Source organism: Lithobates pipiens, unplaced genomic scaffold (assembly GCF_037356315.1).
Source record: "Lithobates pipiens isolate NorthernLeopardFrog02 unplaced genomic scaffold, aLitPip1_a1.2 Scaffold_19, whole genome shotgun sequence".
Classification (NCBI taxonomy): domain Eukaryota; kingdom Metazoa; phylum Chordata; class Amphibia; order Anura; family Ranidae; genus Lithobates; species Lithobates pipiens.
In genome coordinates, this window is record NW_027507764.1 from 3,972,235 (window position 1) to 3,994,734 (window position 22,500).

The 22,500-nt window shown below is 47.0% G+C and overlaps 1 protein-coding gene across 1 annotated transcript in view; it reads right to left on the reverse strand.

Moving 5' to 3' along the window:
* ADGRB1 (adhesion G protein-coupled receptor B1) overlaps positions 1–22,500 on the reverse strand; it is an 819,205-nt gene that overhangs the window by 39,347 nt on the left and 757,358 nt on the right.

Genomic DNA, 22,500 nt, shown 5'->3' on the forward strand with positions numbered 1-22,500 from the left:
TAAACTTTCAGCTCAGACAAGGAGAAGACTGATCAGAGATGCAGCCAAGAGGCCCATGATCACTCTGGATGAACTGCAGAGGACTACAGCTGAGGTGGGAGAGTCTGTCCATAGGACAACAATCAGTCGTACACTGCACAAATCTGGCCTTTATGGAAGAGTGGCAAGAAGAAAGCCATTTCTCAAAGATATCCATAAAAAGTCTCGTCTAAAGTTTGCCACAAGCCACCTGGGAGACACACCAAACATGTGGAAGAAGGTGCTCTGGTCACATGAAACCAAAATCCAACTTTTTGCCCACAATGCAAAACGATATGTTTGGCGTAAAAGCAACACAGCTCATCACCCTCAACACACCATCCCCGCTGTCACACATGGTGGTGGCAGCATCATGGTTTGGGCCTGCTTTTCTTCAGCAGGGACAGGGAAGATGGTTAAAATTGAGGGGAAGATGGATGCAGCCAAATACAGGACCATTCTGGATGAAAACCTGTTGGAGTCTGCAAAAGACCTGAAACTGGGACGGAGATTTATCTTCCAACAAGACAATGATCCCAAACATCCAGCAAAATCTACAAAGGAATGGTTCACAAATAAACGTATCCAGGTGTTAGAATGGCCAAGTCAAAGTCCAGACCTGAATCCAATCGAGAATCTGTGGAAAGAGCTGAAAACTGCTGTTCACAAACGCTCTCCATCCAACCTCACTGAGCTCCAGCTGTTTTGCAAGGAAGAATGGGCAAGAATTTCAGTCTCTCGATGTGCAAAACTGATAGAGACACCCCAAGCGATTTGCAGCTGTAATCGCAGCAAAAGGCGGCTCTACAAAGTATTAACGCAAGGGGGCCCAATCATTTTGCACGCCCCACTTTTCATTTTTTTATTAGTTAAAAAAGTTCCAAAAATCCAATAGATTTCGTTCCACTTCACAATTGTGTCCCACTTGTTGGTGATTCTTCACAAAAAATAAACATTTTATATCTTTATGTTTGAAGACCTGAAATGTGGCAAAAAGTTGAAAAGTTCAAGGGGGCCGAATACTTTCACAAGGCACTGTATTTAAACATTCCTTTCCGTTTTGACCCAATCACACAGGACTTTGCACTGCATCCCAGATAGCGAGGATAACTTGCCACAAATTCGTGGCAGTGTCGAATTGTAAAGTCTGTTAACTTGCTGCACATTTTCCCTGGCAAGTTGTACACTCACAGAGCACTAGGAGCACAAGTTCTAGATGCCACTTTTCCAATTTGTAGCAAATTTGCAAGGCTCTAGCAAGAGCAAAGTTGCAGTGGTGAGTCTACAGCAGGAGCTCTGCAAGTCTACAGTATGAAAAGTCAGCCACAGTGCCCCCCTGTGGTGGGATGACTAATGCACAACATAAACTGAACCAGAACTTGCAGAAAGTTTGCAGAAAGAAAGTTGATCTGGAGTCATGTAATGCGGACTTGCTGCAATTGTGCAGCAGACTTGTGGAGCCCCGGCAAGTCTAGCAATAGCTTAGCAAGTCGTTTTCAAACTCGTAGCTCAATTGCTTGCTATCTGGGATAGTTGTTGAAAGAACTAAAAGAAGATTGTATAATCAGACTGCAATGTGTACGGTCAGCTTTACTAAATTCCCGTTGGATGAGCTAACGGGCACAGCATGGGGCGTACTTGGGGCTCATTCACACTTGCGGTGCTTTTTGAACAGCGATCTGAACATGGAGCATTTGTTGTATCGTCTCCTGTTTTAATCCCTAAACCCCAAATTAGTACGCTGCAACCACTGCCTTTTGAATGGGTTGTGTTTGGTGGGTACTGCTACTGCGGGCGACATGAAGCAAAGCATGGCGGCTCTAGGATGTGTACACCCCGGCTGCTGCCTCTGCAACTAAAGGGGGTAGCAATCAGGGAGGGCAGTAAAAGCAACCCCCCCCCCCCAAACGCTAGTACAAACGAGCCCTTAGGTGGGTTTATAACAAGGATTTCAGGGTGGGCACCCCCCCCCCCCCCGCTGGCAGGAGGCGGTATCTACAGTCCTGATTTGAATCTACGGGAGTCAAACCTGTTATAGATTGGTTGATACCGGTACTGTACTATGGTAAAGTGGAGCTTTACTCAAAACCGGAAGTTCTGCCCATCCTTCTCTTCTCTCACTACTTTTTTAAGGGGGGGTGGGGGGAGCGGATACCTTTTTCTGACAGGTACCCACTCCCATTTCCACAATTTCCACAATTCACAGCCAGCAAAAAATATCGTAAATGTGGCCTGACCAACCCCTGCAAGTCAGAGGGAGGTCAACCGCAGGTCAGCAGGAACTGCAGGTCAAATTAAAGTCAAAAGGAGGCAAACTGCAGAGCAAATAAGGGTCACAAAGAGGTCAACTGCAAGTCAGAAGGGGGTCAGAATGAGATCAACTGCAGGTCATTGGCACCTATCAATGAATTCTGAAAAGTCTTGAACTGATGCCCTCAACACGAGCCCGAAGAGCATCCACACAGATGCTTAAAGTGTATGTCTGGCCAAAGCATTTTTGTAGATCTGCATAGGGTGGGGAATATAAGACCACATGCTGGCATTTTTGCTATCTGCAGTCACCAGGACAGGAAGTGAGGGGAAAGCTCTGTAATGAAGCCCCAGCTAGTAGTACCGTCCCATAAGGGTTCTAATCCCTCTCCCCTCCACCCAAGAAAGAAAAGCAGCACTGTGTATTGCTTGTTTGTGACTGGCTAAAGTTCCTATATGGCATGTTAGAATCACAACATGTACAGTATGAATAGCAAGGTGTTTTTGTTGTTGTACCACACTGCATTGTTGGCAGTGGATAGTTGTGTCATTTGCAAGCTGTAGGAGAACCCATCATAATGGTACAGCAGGTGACCCAGCATCCAGTCTAGCAGGTTGGTATCACCCAGCATTCAATGTAGAGGGTGGTATGACCCAGCATCCAGTCTCATCCCGTCTGAAGGGCAGTATGACCCAGCATCCAGTCTAGAGAGCAGTATGAACCAACATCCAGTCCAGAGGACAGTACAATTCAGCATCCAATCTAAAAGGAAGTATGACCCAGCATCCAGCCTATATGGTGGTAAGACCCTGCATCCAGGCTAGAGGGTGGTATGACTCGGCATCCAGCTTAGAAGACTGTATGACCCGGCATCCAGTCTAGCAGTTGATGACCTAGCAACCAGTCTAGCAAGGTGGTATGATCCAGCATCAAGTCTAACAGGGTGGCAAGACCCAGCATCCAGCCTAGAGGGTAATATGACCCAGCATCCAGCCTAGAGGATAATATGACCCAGCATCCAGTCTGGCAGGGTGGTAAGGCCCAGCATCAAGACTAGAGAGTAATATGACCCAGCATCCAGTTTAGCATGGTGGTAAGACCCAGCATCCAGTCTAGAGGGCAGTATGACCCAGTATCCGATCTAGAGGGTAATAAGACCCTGCATCCAGTCGGGAGGGTGGTATAACTTAGCATTCAGCTTAGAGGGTGGTAAGAGTCAGCATTTAGTCTTGCAGGGTGGTAGGACCCAGGATCCAGTCTAGAGGGCAATATGACCCAGCATCCAGCCTGGAGGGTAATATGACCCAGCATCCAGTCTAGTAGAGTGGTAAGACCCAGCATCCAGTCTAATAGGGTGGTAAGACCCAACATCCAATCTAGCAGGGTGGTAAGACCCAGCATCCAAACTAGCAGGGTGGTAAGACCCAGCATCCAGTCTAATAGGGTGGTAATACCTAGTATCAAGACTAGAAGGTAATATGACCCAGCATCCAATTTAGCATGGTGCTAACACCCAGCATCCAGTCTAGAGGGCAGTATGACCCAGCATCAAATCTAGAGGGTAATATGACCCTGCATCCAGTTTAGAGAGTAATATGACCCAGCATCCAGTCTAGCAGGGTGGTAAGACCCAGCATCCAATATAGAGGGTCATTTAAACCATCATCCAATATAGAGGGTCATGTAAACCAGCATCCAGTCTAGCAAGGTGGTAAGACCCAACATCCAGTCTAGAGGAAAGTATGACCCAGCATCCAGTCTAGCAGGGTGGTAGGACTAAGCATTTGGTCTAGAGGGTAATATGACACAGCATCCAGTCTTCATGGTGGTAAGACTCAGCATCCAGTCTAGTTATAAGTATGACCGAGCATCCAGCTTAGAGGGTGGTAAGATCCAGCATCCAGTCTAGAGGGAAGTAGGACCCATTATCCAGTCTAGAGGAAAGTAGGACCCAGTATCCAGTGTAGAGGGTGGTAAGACTCAGCATCCAGTCTAGAGGCAAGTAGGACCCAGTATCCAGTCTAGAGGGAAGTAGGACCCAGTATCCAGTCTAGAGGGAAGTAGGACCCAGTATCCAGTCTAGAGGGTGGTAAGACCCAGTAATCCTTTCTAGAGGGAAGTAGGACCCAGTATCCAGTCTAAAGGGAAGTAGGACCCAGTATCCAGTGTAGAGGGTGGTAAGACTCAGCATCCAGTCTAGAGGCAAGTAGGACCCAGTATCCAGTCTAGAGGGAAGTAGGACCCAGTATCCAGTCTAGAGGGTGGTAAGACCCAGTAATCCTTTCTAGAGGGTGGTAAGACCCAGTAATCCTTTCTAGAGGGTGGTAAGACCCAGCATCCTGTCTAGTTGTAAGTATGACCGAGTATCCAGTCTAGAGGGTGGTAAGACCCAGTATCCAGTCTAGAGGGTGGTAAGACCCAGCATCCAGTCTAGAAGGAAGTATGACCCAGTATCCAATCTGGGAGGTGGTAAGAATAACCACCTGTTATAACAGTGTAAAACACATCCATGGTTTTATCCTTGCTGCATGGATTTATTATAACAATAAAGAAATAGTTTTCAATGGAGTTCAGCCATCTAGACCTTTTTGTTAAATTTTTGTATATGGAAGGTGGTAAGACCCAGCATCCAGTCTTCACACGCAGATGTCTTGTGCGAGGGTTACACATGGTCCACAAAATGGTTAACTGGGAACCTCAGATTCTTTTTTTTTTTTTTTTTTGCACTCCGGATAAGTTGTGGAAGGCATAGACACTCAAATGCGTTTTGAGGTTAACACATTCCCCCTTCATTAGGGTTCAAACAGAAGAGCTGAAATGGACTTTTTGGACAAAACATATCTTCTTTTCTTGCTTTGGCTGCTTAACCACTTGAGACCCGCGCTATAGCCGAATGACGGCTACAGCGCGGATCTCCTTTGCCGGGACGACGTCTATTGACGTCGTCCCGTGCAACGAGCGGCCTGCGCGCCCCCTGAGGGGCGCGCGCGGCGCGCTCTGTGATCGGCGAGTCTACGAGACTCGCCTGATCACCGATCCGAGCAAGGGGTCGATCCCGACCCCTTATCACATGATCAGCTGTCAGCCAATGACAACTGATCATGTGATACAATGGAGCCGGTAATCGGCTATTATTCCTCCTCGCGCTGACAGCGCGAGGAGAAAAAAAAAGAGCCGATCACCGGCGGCCGTGATCGGGACATCAGTCCCGATCACGGCCAGCCCTGCCAGTGCCCACCTGCCCCCTGCCAGTGCCACATGAATAAAAAATGTGTCCCCCCTGTCAGTGCCACCCAGCAGTGCCCATAGTGCCACCCAGCAGTGCCCACAGTGCCACCCAGCAGTGCCCACAGTGCCACCCAGCAGTGCCCACAATCTGCCTCAACAAAGGTGCTGCACCCCAGTGCCACATATCTGTGCCCATCAGTGTCATCTACCAGTGCCCAGCAGTGCCGCCCATCAGTGCCCAGCAGTGCCACCTATCAGAGCCACCTATCAGTGCCCATCAGTCCCATCTATCAGTGGTACCTATCAGTGCCCCTTAGTGCCACCCATCCGTGCCACCCATCTGTGCCACCCATCCGTGCCATCTTATCTGTGCCCATCTTTGCCCATCGGTGCCGCCTTATCTGTGCCTATTAGTGCCGCCTTAACTATGCCTATCAGTGCCCACCAGTGCAGCCTATCAGTGCCCACCAATGCAGAATATCAGTGCCCACCAATGCAGAATATCAGTGACCACCAGTGCCGCCTCATCAGCGCACTTCAATGAAGGAGAAAAATGACCTGTTTGCAAAATTTTATAACAAACTATTAAACATGATTTTTTTTTTTTTTTTTTTGCATCTTTTTTTGTTTGTTTAGCAAAAAATAAAACTCCGAGCTGTGATTAAATACCAGCAAAAGAAAGCTCTATTTGTGGGAAAAAAATGATAAAAATGTAACAAATCTTCCTGGTAGCTTTGCCCATAAGGGCCGGTTCACACAGCGAGGCGATGCGAGGCGACACGGCTCGCCTCGCCTCGCTCCCGCAAGTCACCCCCATTCTGTACAATGGAACCGTTCTGAGAGGAGCGACTCGAGTCGCTCCGACTCAGAAAAAAGGTTCCTGTACTACTTCGGGGGCGACTTCGGGGGCGACTTGCATTGACTTCTATACAGAAGTCCTCTGCAAGTCGCCGCTGAGGTCCCCGCAGGTCGCGGCGAGGCAAGTCGGAGACGCCTCGCCGCGCCTCGCTGTGTGAACCGGCCCTTAAGTCCATTTAAGCTCTTTATAGTTTTTTTTAAGCCCCAAATGTGTTAGCTGACCTATAGGATCCTAGTATGGACTGTTAAAGTAAATTTTTCACCATTTGGTTTCATGCTCCCTTTGCTCCATTTATGCTCTTTTAACTACTTAAGCCCTGATGAAGTGGAAGCCTGTTGCTCACCCCCCCCCAAAAAGAAAAAAACATTGTAAATTATCCTTATGTTAACATTTTAAATCACAGGAAACAGCAATCAACTGGAAATGTGAAACAGATTATAAATAGATTTGTAAAAAAAAAAAAGAAAAAAAGAAAGAAAAAAAAAAAAAGAAAATGAAAGATACAATAAGGAAAGAAGGAAATGAAACTAGAAGGAAACAGAAGAAAGAAAGGAAGGAAAGAAGAGAATGAAAAGAGGAGAATGGAAGGGAGGAAAAGCAAGGAAAGAAGAAAAATGAAGGCGGATAAAAGGTAGATAGGAAGGAAGAAGATGGAAGGAAAGGAAGGGAGGATGAAGGAAGAAATAAAAAAATACAGGAAGAAGAAGCAAAGAAAGATAAGGAGGATAAAGGAAGAGAAGAAAGATAGATAGGAGAAAAAAAGAAAGAGTTAATATCTAGAGAATACTCAGATAGGAGAAAGTAGGGGATCTAGGTAGATAGTACCTAGATAGATAAGAGGGAGAAAGAAAGGAAGAAAGAAAGAAAGGAAGAAGGAAAGAAAGAAGGAAAGAAAGAAGGAAAGAAGGAAAGAAAGAAAGAAAGAAAGAAAGAAAGAAAGAAAGAAAGAAAGAAAGAAAGAAAAAAAGGATGAAAGGAAGAAAGAAAGAAAGAAAGGAAGATGTGGATAGATAGATCGATAGATAGATAGATAGATAGATAGATAGATAGATAGATAGATAGATAGATAGATAGATAGATAGATAGACACAGCTCCGTTCCGGTAGATTACGGCATTAACTGATATAATAAATATAATAAAAGACAAACATCAGATGTTTTTTTTTTCTCTCGGTTTTTCTGCGGTAGATAAAATTCTATGTGACTATAAAACTTCTACGGGATCATTATTTGGATACACAGTGATTTCAGTGAAAAGGTCATTTTGCTTTAGGCGTCCCGTTCCGAAAACCTTCTCCCGGTCTTACGATTTCGAGGATGACAGACTTAAGTGGAAATTTCAGCGGAATTAACAGAAAAGGAGGGAAATGTTTCCAGCCCAGCGGCAGACATTCCCAGGAAGAAATCTGCCATAGTCACCAATTCTGTCAAAGATGAGGTTAATAAAAATGACAAAACATGGACATGCAGGGACGAGAAAAAGAAAAGCAAACAGAAAAGCACAGTGGAAGGATGGGAGGAGGTCTGCCTGCCTTGTAGATTGCAAGCTCTTTGGGTCAGGGTTGTATTTCCTTTGGTTTTCAGTTTTACTTGTGTTTTTCATAATGTCACTACTATGATGTCACTACACACAGCGCTGAAGAAGAGACGTCCACTGCACACAGCTGAGGCACTCATACAGGAATTACTAATTCTTTAAAAACACTCCAGCACTCAATACAAGGTCCTTTCATAGGTGTTTAGGTGCCCAATGCTTCCCCAGGTGCAGCCCTCCGCAGATCGGTAAATATAACATGGATACTTCAGCCCTGGGCAGTGTCCCTGTCAATGGACCATCTGAATGGAAAGCTAACGGGTTTCGGGATACAGACCCCCCTTTTTCAAAGCTGATAGGTCTGAAGAAAGGGGGGGTTGTCTCCTGAAATCCGTTAGCTTTTCAATCAGATGGTCCATTGATGGGGACACCACCCATAGCTGAAGTATGCATGTTATATGCCCGATTTTGTTATACGTTTGTGAGTATCCATTTGTCTTTGGGGATTCAATATATTGTTTAGTGGTAATGCACAAGGAGTTTGCCCCCCCCCCCCCCCCCCGTGTGTGTTTTTTACACATACAGAAATTGAGAAAACAAACGTGGACATTTTAGACACTTAAACACAATAAAATCCTCAATTTTATTGTATGAGTATGAGCTTAAATTATCTGTTTTTAAAAAAAAATCCTGAGAATATACATATCAAATAAAAGACAACAAAATAGCACCCTATAAGTTGGAAGACAATGTACCTCAATTGTGATTTCTGCCATTAACAGTCCAAATGTAAATTATGGGGGTTCCAAATCTTATATCGTATCTTGGCTCAACATGTTTCGTGGAAAAGAACCCCTTCTTCAGGAGAACTTTGGCTGCAATTTGATATGTTAAAACGTATACACTTGGGGGGCGTGGCCTGGACATGGCGGAGTAAGGCTGCATTCTTTGTGAGCTCCTGGCCCCGGCCTTCCTCCCACGGTAATCCGCCATTGAATCCGGCATGCAACCTTCCAAGGGCTGCAGGACAAGAGCCGCAGCTAAAGGAGAACGAGCCAGTGCTTCCTCCGGGGCGATTCACCGATATTTTACCCCAGCACAGAGGCGCTCAGCATGCGCGGACTCGGCGGCACCACGAGGTACGCCGAGCGGAGCCCCCGCAAAACTGACTCAGCGGACTGAACACTGTCCGAACCGGGTTACCCCGGCGACCCAACACCAAGCCTCAGACGTCCAGCCACCCACATCAGCGCCCATGGAGGCACCGGGGAGCTCCCGGGAGCCTGACCGAGCTGAGGAGGACCTCAGGACTTTGATACAGGCCCTCCCCACTAGAACGGACATCGAGGCCCTCATCCTCTGCTTGGAGGAAACACACCGCAGGGATATTCAGGAGGTGAGAGAGGACGTGTCAGCTTTAACAGAGAGGGTGACTGCGGGGGAAGCCTCTTTTTCTACATTAGAACACCGGGTGTCAGAATTAGAGAGGGCCCGGGATCACCACCGAGACACCGCTACCGCCCTCCAGCTCCACCTGGAGGATGTTGAAGACCGGAGTCGCAGGAACAACGTGCGGCTCCGGGGTCTACCCGAATCTCTAGAAGGGGAAGCCATGGAGGCCGCTGTGCTGGAGATCTTCCGCAACCTGCTAGAAGACCCTGCCGGTGTCGTGGAAATTGAACGGATACATCGGACCCTGGGACCCAGAAACGCTGACCCGGACCATCCGCGGGACGTGCTTTGCAAATTACTTCGCTACCCGCAGAAGGGTGTGGGAACAAGGGCAGATGGATGTGGATGGAGCGCCCGTCACCATCCTCCCTGATTTATCCAGGGCAACGCTGTGACGCAGGGCCATGCTTCGACCCGTATTAGACTTGGCAAAGGCGAAGGGCTGTACCTACCGCTGGGGATACCCCCTAGCCGTCATCTTTCGGAAGGAAGGGAACATATACACCCTGCAGTCACCGGCGGATCTGCCCGGCCTGTTCCGGTTCCTTGATGTGGACCAGATCCCCATTCCTGACTGGCTTCAAATACTCCCACGCCCGGCGGGCAGAACAGGGCTCTCTACATACCGTGGCCCGCTACAACCTAGACTTCAGCGAATCAGGAGGAGACCGCGGTTGGCCCCGAGGGAAGATCCACAACTCCGTGAGTAGATCTCTCACACACAGCATCTGATCCCTGACCTAACTCTGATCCCCCAAACTAGTTTCCTCACCAGTACCTGCTAAATCATTCCCCCCCCCCCGGCTGGATGACTCCTACCCGGGAAGGTGTAAGAGGGAACGTTTCCCCCCCTCCCCTGCCCCGGGGAACCCCCCCCCCCTTCTTCTGTTTCTTTTTATTGCTCTTCCCCTTCAAGGTTTTTCTGACTTCACCCCACCCGGGAAGGCACATGCTCGGCAGACGGGGACAATTTTGGCACCTTCTGGACACTGGGGAATGTTTGGCTGAGGGGGCGGAGGGGCACTTCTATCTGCTGCACCCCTACGGGCCGCTTTGTTTGACACCATGCGGGTACACGGGTGGAGGGAGTGGCGGCGACCCCGAAGAATCTGGGGTCTTCCTGGGGCATCGGGGAAACAACCTGTCCGCATGAGATAGTACGGCTACAAGCCCTACGATTGAACCACTGCAACTTTGACTGGCCGCTGGACACTGGGGGTGAAAGGACAACAGGTCTTGTTGGTTCCTTGGGGAGGGGTGGAGGGGAGGTATATTGGTACCTGGGGGAAGTATCATCTTTGGGAGTACCTACAGAGCCCCTGAGGGGCTGGGGAGCCGTCATGTTGCCTGGGGGAATATCATTCCGGTGAGGACATGTGGGAGGAGGTGGAATACTGTTTGCATACATTGTCGGGGTTTGGGGCTTGGGGTAAAGTGCATGCTCAACATTTGCTTAGACCTATTTACTTTTTTGTTTTTCTTACTGCTTAAGGGTCTAATCTTTTCTAGTTTGAGATACGATTTGCCTCATCAATATTGTTGTTCTCTCCTAGAAGCCTTTGTAATGTTGCACGTTCTGTTTTAGGTTCGATGGACACTTAGCTACGATTGCGGCTCTGAAACACTATTACATATCTGATTGTCGGGGGTGGTGGGTGGGATCGGGGGACTCACTCCTCGGCCCTGTCCAATCACTACCCCACTTAGGACTGCGCTCGATTCCCGGTGATCCACTGGGGAGCGCTTTAGCTATATTTAGCACCGTTAGCCACTCTTCGGCGCTGTTCTCCCTTGTTACAGCGCCCTAATTCTTTTTCTCGCTACTCTTTTTCGCGCCGGCTAAACGGCCTACTTGCTGATTCTCCTCTTCCTTCTACACTTTCCCCCCCTTTTTAGTTTAGGTCTACCCTATCCCTCCCCCGAACTCACGAACATGGCTGAACTCATTGTGGTCTCACTAAACGCGAAGGGACTAAACATCCCGGAGAAGAGACGAATGTTACTCCATGATATGAAACGTATGCAGGCGGACATTGTATTTCTGCAGGAGACCCATTTTAGAGCTAACTCCCTGCCACTACTCAAGAATAGATACTATCCAATGGTCTACCACTCCATGTATACTGAGGCTAAGTCCAGAGGTGTTTCTATCTTGATATTGGCTAAAGTACCATGGACGTACATAGACATACAATCTGATAAGGAGGGGCGGTTTTTGTTTTTGAAGGGGAAGGTAGGCGAGGCAGTGATGACTTTGGCGAACATCTACGCCCCAAATGACCGTCAGGATACCTTCCTAAAAGGTAGACTAGCACACCTCACACGGTACGCGGAAGGTCAGCTTATTGTGGGTGGAGATCTGAATGTACCCCTTACACCTGCGGAGGATACCTCTACAGGTCTCTCTTCTACTTCCCGAGAGATGCGCAAACGAATTTCGGGATCCTTGCATGCAGCACAGCTTATCGACACATGGCGTCTTCTTCTTCCCGGGGAGAGGGACTATGCGTTTTATTCCAGTCCGCATCAGACGTACTCGCGCATAGATTACTTTTTAATTCCCCATAGTCATTTACATGCGGTGAAAAACACCACGATAGGGACGATTACTTGGTCGGACCACGCCCCGATCACCCTCAGATATGCCGTAACGGATATACATAAAACACAGAGACCGCCCTGGTGACTAAATGACAGTCTGCTTCAGGACCCGGAGATCCTCGCGGACGTGACTAGGGAAATCGGCTACTACTTTCAGGTTAACTCGAACACCGAAAGCGACCCCGGGGTGGTATGGGAGGCGCATAAGGCCGTGATCCGCGGAGTTCTTATCAAACATGGCTCTAGAATACACAAGCAAAGGACGGCACAATTGGAGACGTTGCTACATAGAGTGCAAACTCTTGAATTGCGCCATAAACACGCACCCACTACGCAATTAGCAGCGGAACTTGACACCGCTCGCAGACAGGTCACCGACCTCCTTCATTTTAAGGCTAAGGCAATGATTCAAATCTGCCGGAAAAAAATGTATGAATCGGGCGATAAATGAGGGGAAAATACTAGCTCGGACCCTAAAGGACCAAAGGTTAGCTTCCTATATACCATATTTAACCTCTGCAAGGGGTCAGAAAATCTCCCTGCCCCAAAAAATCTCGCAGGAATTCAGAACATTCTATGACTCGATGTATAACCTAAACACGCCCCCGCCCTCCCCAAATGTTACCTCTAGCTATATAGCTGCCTCACTAATGCCAACCCTACCGGCAGAAGTTACAGAATTACTAGATGTACCAATCACATTACCGGAACTTCAGTGCGGCATTAGACGCTACCAAAAAGGGTAAGGCACCTGGCCTGGACGGACTCACTACCGCATATTATAAGACCCTCTTCCCTTCTTTAGGTACCCATATGGTCAACCTCTTCAATGTCCTGAGCATTGGCTCACGCTTTCATGATTCCACGGTACAGGCCCAGATATCTGTAATACCGAAAGACGGTAAAGATCCGTCGCAGTGTGGGAGCTACCGTCCCATCTCCCTACTGAATACGGACTTGAAGCCATTTACAAAAATTGTAGCCATTAGACTCCAACAACATTTGCCATATCTAATTCACCTGGACCAAGTCGGCTTTGTTCCGACCAGAGAAGCACGGGACAATACTATTAAGGCCCTGAACTTGCTTCATGTGGCAAACGATAAACGCATTCCGTGTGTGCTCCTTGGGACGGACGCTAAAAAAGCGTTCGACCGAGTGAGCTGGCAATTTATGTTTTCCACACTGGAGTATATAGGGCTGGGTGGCAGGATGTTGCATTGGATCTCCGCGGTGTACTCCAACCCGACAGCCAGAGTCAGAACGAACGAACATTCTATCGGACTCATTTGCGATTACCAATGGGACCACTCTCCCCCCTGCTGTTTGCTCTGACCCTGGAACCGTTCCTCTGTCATATTAGGAACAACCCAGACATTGTCGGGATCGGAATTGCGGGAACACAATACAAAGTCTCTGCATACGCGGATGATTTGATGTTTACGTTGGCCAGCCCATCCATCTCACTCCCTAATTTGCTGCGCGAATTCGAAACTTACGGCAATCTCTCCAACCTCTGTATAAATTTTAACAAATCAGAGGCCATGGGCATAGGTGTACCTGCGCCCCAGCTGGCGAATTTACAAACTCGTTTTAATTTGAGATGGACAGCTGTGGCCCTGAAATACCTGGGCACCTATATCCCTTCAAAACTAAGCCAGCTCTTCCAGCGTAACTTTCCGCCCCTACTTCACAAAATCCGTGCCCTGCTGAACCAATGGAACAGAGGCCTACTCTCTTGGTTTGGCCGCTGTAACATTCTTAAAATGATGATGATCCTGAAATTTCTCTATCTACTTCAAGCTCTCCCGATACAGATTCCGATGTTCTATATCACACAAATACGCTCTGCATTTATCTCATTCCTTTGGTCTGGGAAAAGACCCAGACTACATAGAAAGATACTATCGCTTCCAAAACGACACGGGGGCCTGGCAATGCCGAATGTTCATGTCTATTACAAGGCGATACACCTCGGCAGGCTCGTTGATTGGTGCCGACATGAACAGGTCAAACTTTGGACGCAAATAGAGCAAGCCCAGAGCGAAATCCTTTTGCGGGTTGTTCCATGGTGCTACGATGAAGTGCCGCTGGCCATTAAACGCCATCCGTTTATAGGCACCACTGTTAAGATATGTGGGCTGCTGGCATCCCAGGCCCCCGGGTTCCCTCAAAATTCGCCACCCCGCCCAATTTTGGATAGCCCCCGCTTCGCTCCGGGCGCGAGTGACATAGCATTCCGTGCCCTGAGGGAATCGGGGATCTCCACGGCCTCACATTTTAGCATTGCGGGTAGGTGGAGAACGACTACGGAACTGACTGACCCGACTGGCCAATACCACCTAGATTTCTTGAGAGCGGCTCAATTGCGCCATTTCCTAGACACCCTGACGCCACCGAGCGCCGGGAATCCACCCTGCACGCCTATGGAGGAACTGTGTTCTGAGACGGGGATGGTGGCTCATACCCTGTCCCTGACATACGCGATACTGACTGAGCCACCGGCAGATTACCAACTTCCTAGCCTTTCCAAATAGGAGAGGGACTTGAACTGCAATTTCACTGATCATCAGAAACAGAAAATTGTCACGTTAACACACAAATCGTCTATCTGTACCAAGATACAGGAGACGAACTACAAACTCCTCACGCGCTGGTACAGAACCCCCGGAGGTCCTGAACAAGTTCTTCCCGGCGGTGGCAGATGTGTGCTGGCGCTGCCGGGAGGAAAGAGGTACGCTGTTACATATCTTCTGGTCCTGCTCCAGACTGCAGTATTTCTGGGGGGAGGTGCGCCGGATCACACAGAAGTTCACTGATCACATAATCCCCAATGACCCGGCATTTTTCTTACTGCACGCAACTAATATACCCACGCGTTCCTACAAAAAATCCTTGATTCGGCATTTGGTAGATGCAGCAAAGGCTTGTATCCCCCTTTTCTGGAAGTCTCAGCTTCCGCCTACTTTAGATATCTGGATTAGGAAAGTGGAGGATATTAAAGCGGAGGTCCACCCTAAAATGGACCTTCCGCTCATCGGAATCCTCCCCCCCCTCCGGCGCCACAATTGGCACCTTTCAGGGGGGTGCAGTTACCTGGATAATCCAGGTAACTGCACCCACTTCCGGGCTAGCTCTCTGCGGAAAGGAGCGTAGATTACGCCCCTTTCCGCAAGTGCCCGCCCCCTTCCGCAAGTGCCCCGCTGCCTGCTGGGAAACACACAGATCCCAGAGGCAGCGGGGACCGTCCTTATTGCGCAGCGCGGCTCGCGCATGCGCAGTAGGGAACCGGGAAATGAAGCCGAAAGGCTCCATTTCCTGATTCCCATACCCAAGATGGCGGCGGCAGCACCCGAGTGACGATCTAGAGATCGGCTTCGGGTGCCGACATCGCGGGCGCGCTGGACAGGTAAGTGTCACTATTTTAAAAGTCAGCAGCTGCAGTATTTGTAGCTGCTGACTTTAAAAAAAAAAAAAAAAAAACGCGGAGTCCCGGCGGACTCCCGCTTTAATAAGATGGAAGACCTGATCCTGACGAGTCAACATAGACAGGAGTTATACTCCAAAACATGGCAGCTCTGGAATATGTTTAAATACTCACAAGAGGGGCAGGCTCTTAGAGAACCCATAGGACCCCCCATCATGAGGCTATTAGTAGCAGGATAAACCGTAGGGATGCATTGCCTTCTCCGAGCGGAAACAGGACACCCATGTTCGTGAGTTCCCCCTCCCCCTCCCCTCTTCCCACACCCTTCCCCTAATCTCCTCTCTCCTGTACCCCCCTATTCTCCCCCTTTCCTACTCTTTTTCCACTCTGGCTTCCCTTAGCACTCCAGGGCTTTACACAAGCTCTTACTGTTTTCTACACCTCTGAAAAAACGGGGGGAGGCCCCGCTGAGCCATGGCTACTGGTCCTAAAATATAGGTATCATGTTGACGTTTTATTCTGTGATTTATTTTTTTCTTTTATTGCATTGTTCTGGACTGTACCTGTATGGTGGTTATGTTATCTGTATATTTGTTGTGGCCTGGTTGGTCCTCTTTTCCAGTTATAAATAAACAATTAAAAAAAAACAAAAAAAAAAAAAAAAACGTATCCACTTGCCAAACACAATATGTACATTAAAGTGTATTTTTTTAATTTTTAAATTGACTTTGAAAAAAATCTTCGCAAATACTGTGTTTCATAAAAAATAAAAAATTAACAACCGCCATTTTATTCTGCAGGGTCTTTGCTAAAAAAAATAAAAAAATAAAAAAATAAATATATATATATATATATATATATATATATATATATATATATATATTAATGTTTTGGGGTTCTGTGTAATTTTCTAGCAAAAAATACCGACCTAAACAAAAAAAAAAGTATTGCGGAGATGAAAGCACTCCATGTACCCCACAGGTTAGTGAGAACCAGATACGTTCTCTTTAAGATACAATTTTTTTTTTTTTTATGGAATTGTGCTAAAAAAAAAAAAAAATGATAAGACAAAATGACAATCCTCAGACTGTCATCCTGTGATTTATAGATGAAGGTTTAATGGCCGTTTTTATGCTACAAGGGTGAAAAATGCAGGAGAGAGCTGTAAAACCTTTACTGGCCTCTCTACGATTTACGAGAGGCTTGAACTATAAATGTATGTGTCATTTAAGGAACTGACTTTATGACAGCCTGTAAATCAGGTTTGTCTGTTTTAAAAGTACATTAAAATGTATTATTATTCCTATGGCTAAACCCTACAGAAGTGTCCTCTCACCGATCTTTAGCACTCAAATCTCAGATGTCTTTCAACAATAAGGGTCTAATCCAGTTACAAGTCATATTTCTCTTGTGTGTCCTTCATTTTATAGGGTCAGTCAACCCATTAGCGATGTTTCTATCAGGTGTCTTCAGTCTTAAAGGATCCGTAAGTATGGTGTGGAGGAACTTGAGTATCCTGCACAGAGCCCTGACCTCAACCCTACTGAACACCTTCAGGATGAATTGGAACCCTAATCGTGAGTCAGATATTCTCACCCAACGCCAGTACCTGACCTCACAAATGGGCAACACATTCCCACAGACACCCTCCAAAATGTTGTCATGGTTTGACCTGTTTGGTGTGGAGGAACTTGAGTGTCCTGCACAGGGTCCTAAGCTTAACCCTACTGAACACCTTTGGACTTCAACCCTACTGAATTCTTTTTTTTCCTCAACCTTACTTACAGTGGTGTGAAAAAGTGTTTGCCCCCTTCCTCATTTCCTGTTCCTTTGCATGTTTGTCACACTTAAGTGTTTCGGAACATCAAACCAATTTAAACAATAGTCAAGGACAACACAAGTAAACACAAAATGCAATTTGTAAATGAAGGTGTTTATTATTAAAGGTGAAAAAAAATCCAAACCATCATGGCCCTGTGTGAAAAAGTGATTGCCCCCCTTGTTAAAACATACTATAACTGTGGTTGTCCACACCTGAGTTCAATTTCTCTAGCCACACCCAGGCCTGATTATTGCCACACCTGTTCACAATCAAGGCATCACTTAAATAGGAGCTGCTTGACACAGTAAGGTCCACCAGAAGATCCTTAAAAGCTACACATCATGCCGAGACCCAAAGAAATTCAGGAACAATTGAGAAAGAAAGTAATTGAGATCTATCAGTCTGGAAAGGGTTATAAAGCCATTTCCAAAGCTTTGGGAATCCAGCGAACCACAGTGAGAGCCATTATCCACAAATGGCGAAGACATGGAACAGTGGTGAACCTTCCCAGGAGTGGCCGGCCGCCCAAAATTACCCCAAGAGCGCAGCGACGACTCATCCAAGAGGTCACAAAAGACCCCACAACAACGTCCAAGGAACTGCAGGCCTCACTTGCCTCAGTTAAGGTCAGCGTTCATGCCTCCACCATCAGGAAAAGACTGGGCAAAAATGGCCTGCATGCCAGAGTTCTAAGGAGAAAACCACTGCTGAGCAAAAAGAACATCAAAGCTCGTCTCAATTTCTCCACAACACATCTTGATGATCCCCAAGACTTTTGGGACAACATTCTGTGGAGCGATGAGATAAAAGTGGAACTCTTTGGAAGGTGTGTGTCCAAGTATATCTGGCGTAGAAGGAACACTGCATTTCATAAAAAGAACATTATACCAACAGTAAAATATGGTGGTGGTAGTGTGATGGTCTGGGGCTGTTTTGCTGCTTCAGGACCTGGAAGACTTGCCGTGATAAAAGGAACTATGAATTCTGCTGTCTACCAAGAGATCCTGAAGGAGAATGTCCGACCATCTGTTCGTGTACTCAAGCTGAAACCAACTTGGGTTCTGCAGCAGGACAATGATCCTAAACACACCAGCAAGTCCACCACCGAATGGCTGAAGAAAAACAAAATGAAGACTTTGGAGTGGCCTAGCCAAAGTCCTGACCTGAATCCTATTGAGATGTTGTGGTATGACCTTAAAAAGGCCGTTCATGCTCGAAAACCCTCTAATGTAACTGAATTAGGACAATTCTGCAAAGATGAGTGGGCCAAAATTCCTCCAGGACGCTGTAAAAGCCTCATTGCACGTTATCGCAAACGCTTGGTTGCAGTTGTTGCTGCTAAGGGTGGCCCAACCAGTTATTAGGTTTAGGGGGCAATCACTTTTTCACACAGGGCCATGATGGTTTGGATTTTTTTTCACCTTTAATAATAAACACCTTCATTTACAAATTGCATTTTGTGTTTACTTGTGTTGTCCTTGACTATTGTTTAAATTGGTTTGATGTTCCGAAACACTTAAGTGTGACAAACATGCAAAGGAACAGGAAATGAGGAAGGGGGCAAACACTTTTTCACACCACTGTAATTTCTTTGGACCTCTATCCTACTAAACTCCTTTGAACCTCAACCCTACTAAACTCTTTAGGACCTCAAGACTGTTGAAAACCTTTGGACCTAAACCCTACCGAACACATTTGGACCTCAACCCTACTGAACAGCTTTGGACCTCAACCCTTCCAAACGCCTTTGAACCTCAACCCTACTAAACTTTTTTGGACATCAAGACTGTTGAAAACCTTTGGACCTAAACCCTACCGAACACCTTTGGACCTCAACCCTACTGAACACCTTTGGATCTCAATTGTACTGAACTCCTTGGGACCTCAAGCCTACTAAACACCTTTGGACCTCAATCCTACTGAACAGTTTTTGACCTCAACCCTTCCAAACTCCTTTGAACCTCAACCCTACTAAACTCTTTTGGACCTCAAGACTGTTGAAAACCTTTGGACCTAAACCCTACTGAACAGCTTTGAACCTCAACCCTTCCAAACTCCTTTGAACCTCAACCTTATTGAACACCTTTGGACCTCAACCTTACTGAGCACCTTTGGACCTCAACCCTACTGAACACCTTTGGATCTCAATTGTACTGAACTCCTTGGGACCTCAAGCCTACTAAACACCTTTGGACCTCAATCCTACTGAACAGTTTTGGACCTCAACCCTACTGAACTGCTTTGAACCTCAACCCTACTGAATTGCTTTGGACCTCAACCCTACTAAACTGCTTTGGACCTCAACCCTACTGAATTGCTTTGGACCTCAACCCAACTGAACTCCTTTGGACCTCAACCGTACTTAAACCCTTTGGACCTCAAACCCTACTTAACTCCGTTAGGAAGAACAGGAATGCTGCTCTGGAGTCAGGTCTTCTCATCCAACATCACTACCTGTTCCCACAAATGGGAAAAATGCATGTGCACGCCCAGAGTCAGTATTGATCCCAGCTGACTGGTCTCTGGCTAGTCCTTTAGGTTTTAACTTGAACCCTGAATATGCCTCCTGTTACTTACCCGGCTCTCCCTTGACCATGATTTTAGGAACTGCTCTGTGCTGCTGCTTACTAGTTCCTAACCTCGGTTTTATTCATTACTCCAATTTGGTTTGTGATATAGCATATCGCTGCCTGTTCATTGGTGACCATGGCTCGCTCTGTGACCCCACTACTATCTCTGATCTGTTCCATGCTGAACCTGTGGCCCAACCAGGGTTTCCTCTTAACTTCTGCTGGTTTCCATCATGGTTTTACTGATCCCTTGAGTGACACTTCTGCCCATATATTCTTCTATTTAGTGTAGTCTCCAAACTGTGGCCTGCTGCCCAGATGCGGCCCTTTGCTTGCATTTATCCGGCCCTTGGAGCACTATACCTCCAACTGATACAAGACACTTTTCCTTTCACTGACACCAACGATGGGGCATTTTTCCTCCCACTGACACCAACGAATAGGCACTATTATCACACTATTACCACCACTGATACCAAAACGTGGCAATATTCTTCCCACCAATACCAATGGTAGGGCACGATTCCTCCTTCCCCTGACCTCAGGTGCTATGTGAATTTCTTACTCCCACTGACAAGCAAACCTATATTTTGCCTACACCAGGGCATTTTCTACTCTCACTGGCCCTAGTTCTGCCCCCCCGTCAAGTCTGAAGGACAGTAATCTGGCCCTTTGTTTAGAAAGTTTAGAGACCCCCCTGTTCTAGATCTTCCTGGTTGGCATCTCCAGTCCAAGGTTCTGAAATCATTATCTTCTGGCGCTCGTGTCCCTCCTATCCCCTGGCATTGTCTGTCTCACCTCCAGCGGTGCTTGGGCAGGAGATACAAGGGAGGCCGCCCTTGTCATATCCTTCTCCTATCAGGTTACGTGACAATTATCTTTGGATATCTTTATACCACTCAAGTAAAGCAGCCCATCCACAGCGGGGTGTGAGCCAACTGCCGATGGACATTTTACATCAGTAAAGACTGTTATTAATGCCGCAGAGAAGGAGACGGCAAAGTTATTTATCATACTTTTTGACATCTCATCTCAGGAAACCTTAACAATGGCAACTGTGTGAGAAACATCTGAGAAAAAAAAAACGGTGTCAATTGTGAGGTGGACAGAGGCAGGTAATGGTGATTGCTGCCGTATAAATGCTAAAATGTAGCTAAAAAAAAAACATTCTCTTGTCATACCCTGCAATTTCTCCACCATTTGCACTATTATGTCCATTGAGGAGCTGGAAATATGTACTGAGAATGATTGAAGGCTTTAGAAGTGGCTGTCAAGACGAGGGGAAGGGGGAAAAAAAAAAAAGAAATAACCAAAGATCTATTGTGGTCTGTAAATTTCTGTCCTAGATTTAAAGCTGAACTCCAGGCTACCCCATCACCTACCTCCCGGCACCCCCACTAACTAACCACGAGAAATAAAGAGCCTACCCAAATGCCCCTTCGACTCACCTAATTCCGCAGTCGCGTGACATTCCGCTCATGTGACACCTCTCTTCTTCTGTATACAGGAGATGAGGTGGCACAACTATAAGCCCACCCCCTGTATGCCAAGGTCCTAGGTGTAGCCCTGGGCTCTGAACTCTCCTTTAAAGGGGTTGTAAACGTTTGTTTTTTATTTTCTACATAGGTTCCTCTAAGCTAGTGCATTGTTGGTTCACTTACCTTTTCCTTCTCACTTCCTGTTTCTCCTCAGTAAACTTCTCACCATCATCCGAGTGGTGGTTAGTCAGCCAGAACAGCTTACTGAGGAGGAACCGGAAGTGAGAAATTCAGACAAAGAAAACAAAGAAAAAAAACATTTATAAGGGAAATCGAAGGAAAAGGTAAGTGAACCAACAATGCACTAGCTTAAAGGAACCTACTTAGAAAATAAAAAACGAACCTTTACAACCCCTTTAAGCCCCACATCCAATCACTGTCCAAAATCTTGCCGCCTCAACCTCCGCAACATCTCCAAAACACCATCCCCTTTCTAAACCAATGACACCGCAAAGCTCTTAATCCACTCCCTGGTTGTCTTGACTACTGCAACTCCAATCTCATTGGCCTTAAAGGGGTTGTAAACCCTTTCAGACCACTTTGACCTCCAGGTAAACCTACATTAAGACTTACCTGTAGGTCCAAGAAATATCTCCTAAACCTACACGGTTTAGGAGATATTTGCAAAAAGACAGGCAGTAGACAGCGGCGCGCAGGCGCACTGAGCGTGCCGCTGCTAATGGCGGCTCTCGTGTGCATTGCGCGGGAGTGACGTCATCGCTGCTCCGGCCAATCACAGTGCCGGAAGCCGCGATACCCGGAAAGAAGATGGACGCTCCATGGAAGTGGGGACAGCGGTGACATCGCTGGCTCCTGTGTCAGGTATGTGACACATAATGGGCTACTATGCGATGCGATGCGATGCGATGCATAGTAGCCCATTATGCTTTACCTTGGCAGGGAAACAAAGAGGAAGTAACAACCATCAGGGTTTACTTCCTCTTTAACTCTACATAGTCTATCCCCCCTTCAATCCATCATAAATGCTGCTGCCAGACTCATCCACCTTACCAATCGACCTGTGTCTCCTACTCCCATCTGTCAATCGCTCTACTGGCTTCCGTTCACCCAACAAATTAAATTCAAAACTACTTACAAAGCCATCCACTTTCCAGCTCCTCCCAGCTACATCACTAGCCTACTCTCTAAATACCAACCTACTCGTTCTCTTTGTTCCTCCCAAGACCTCCTGCACGCTAG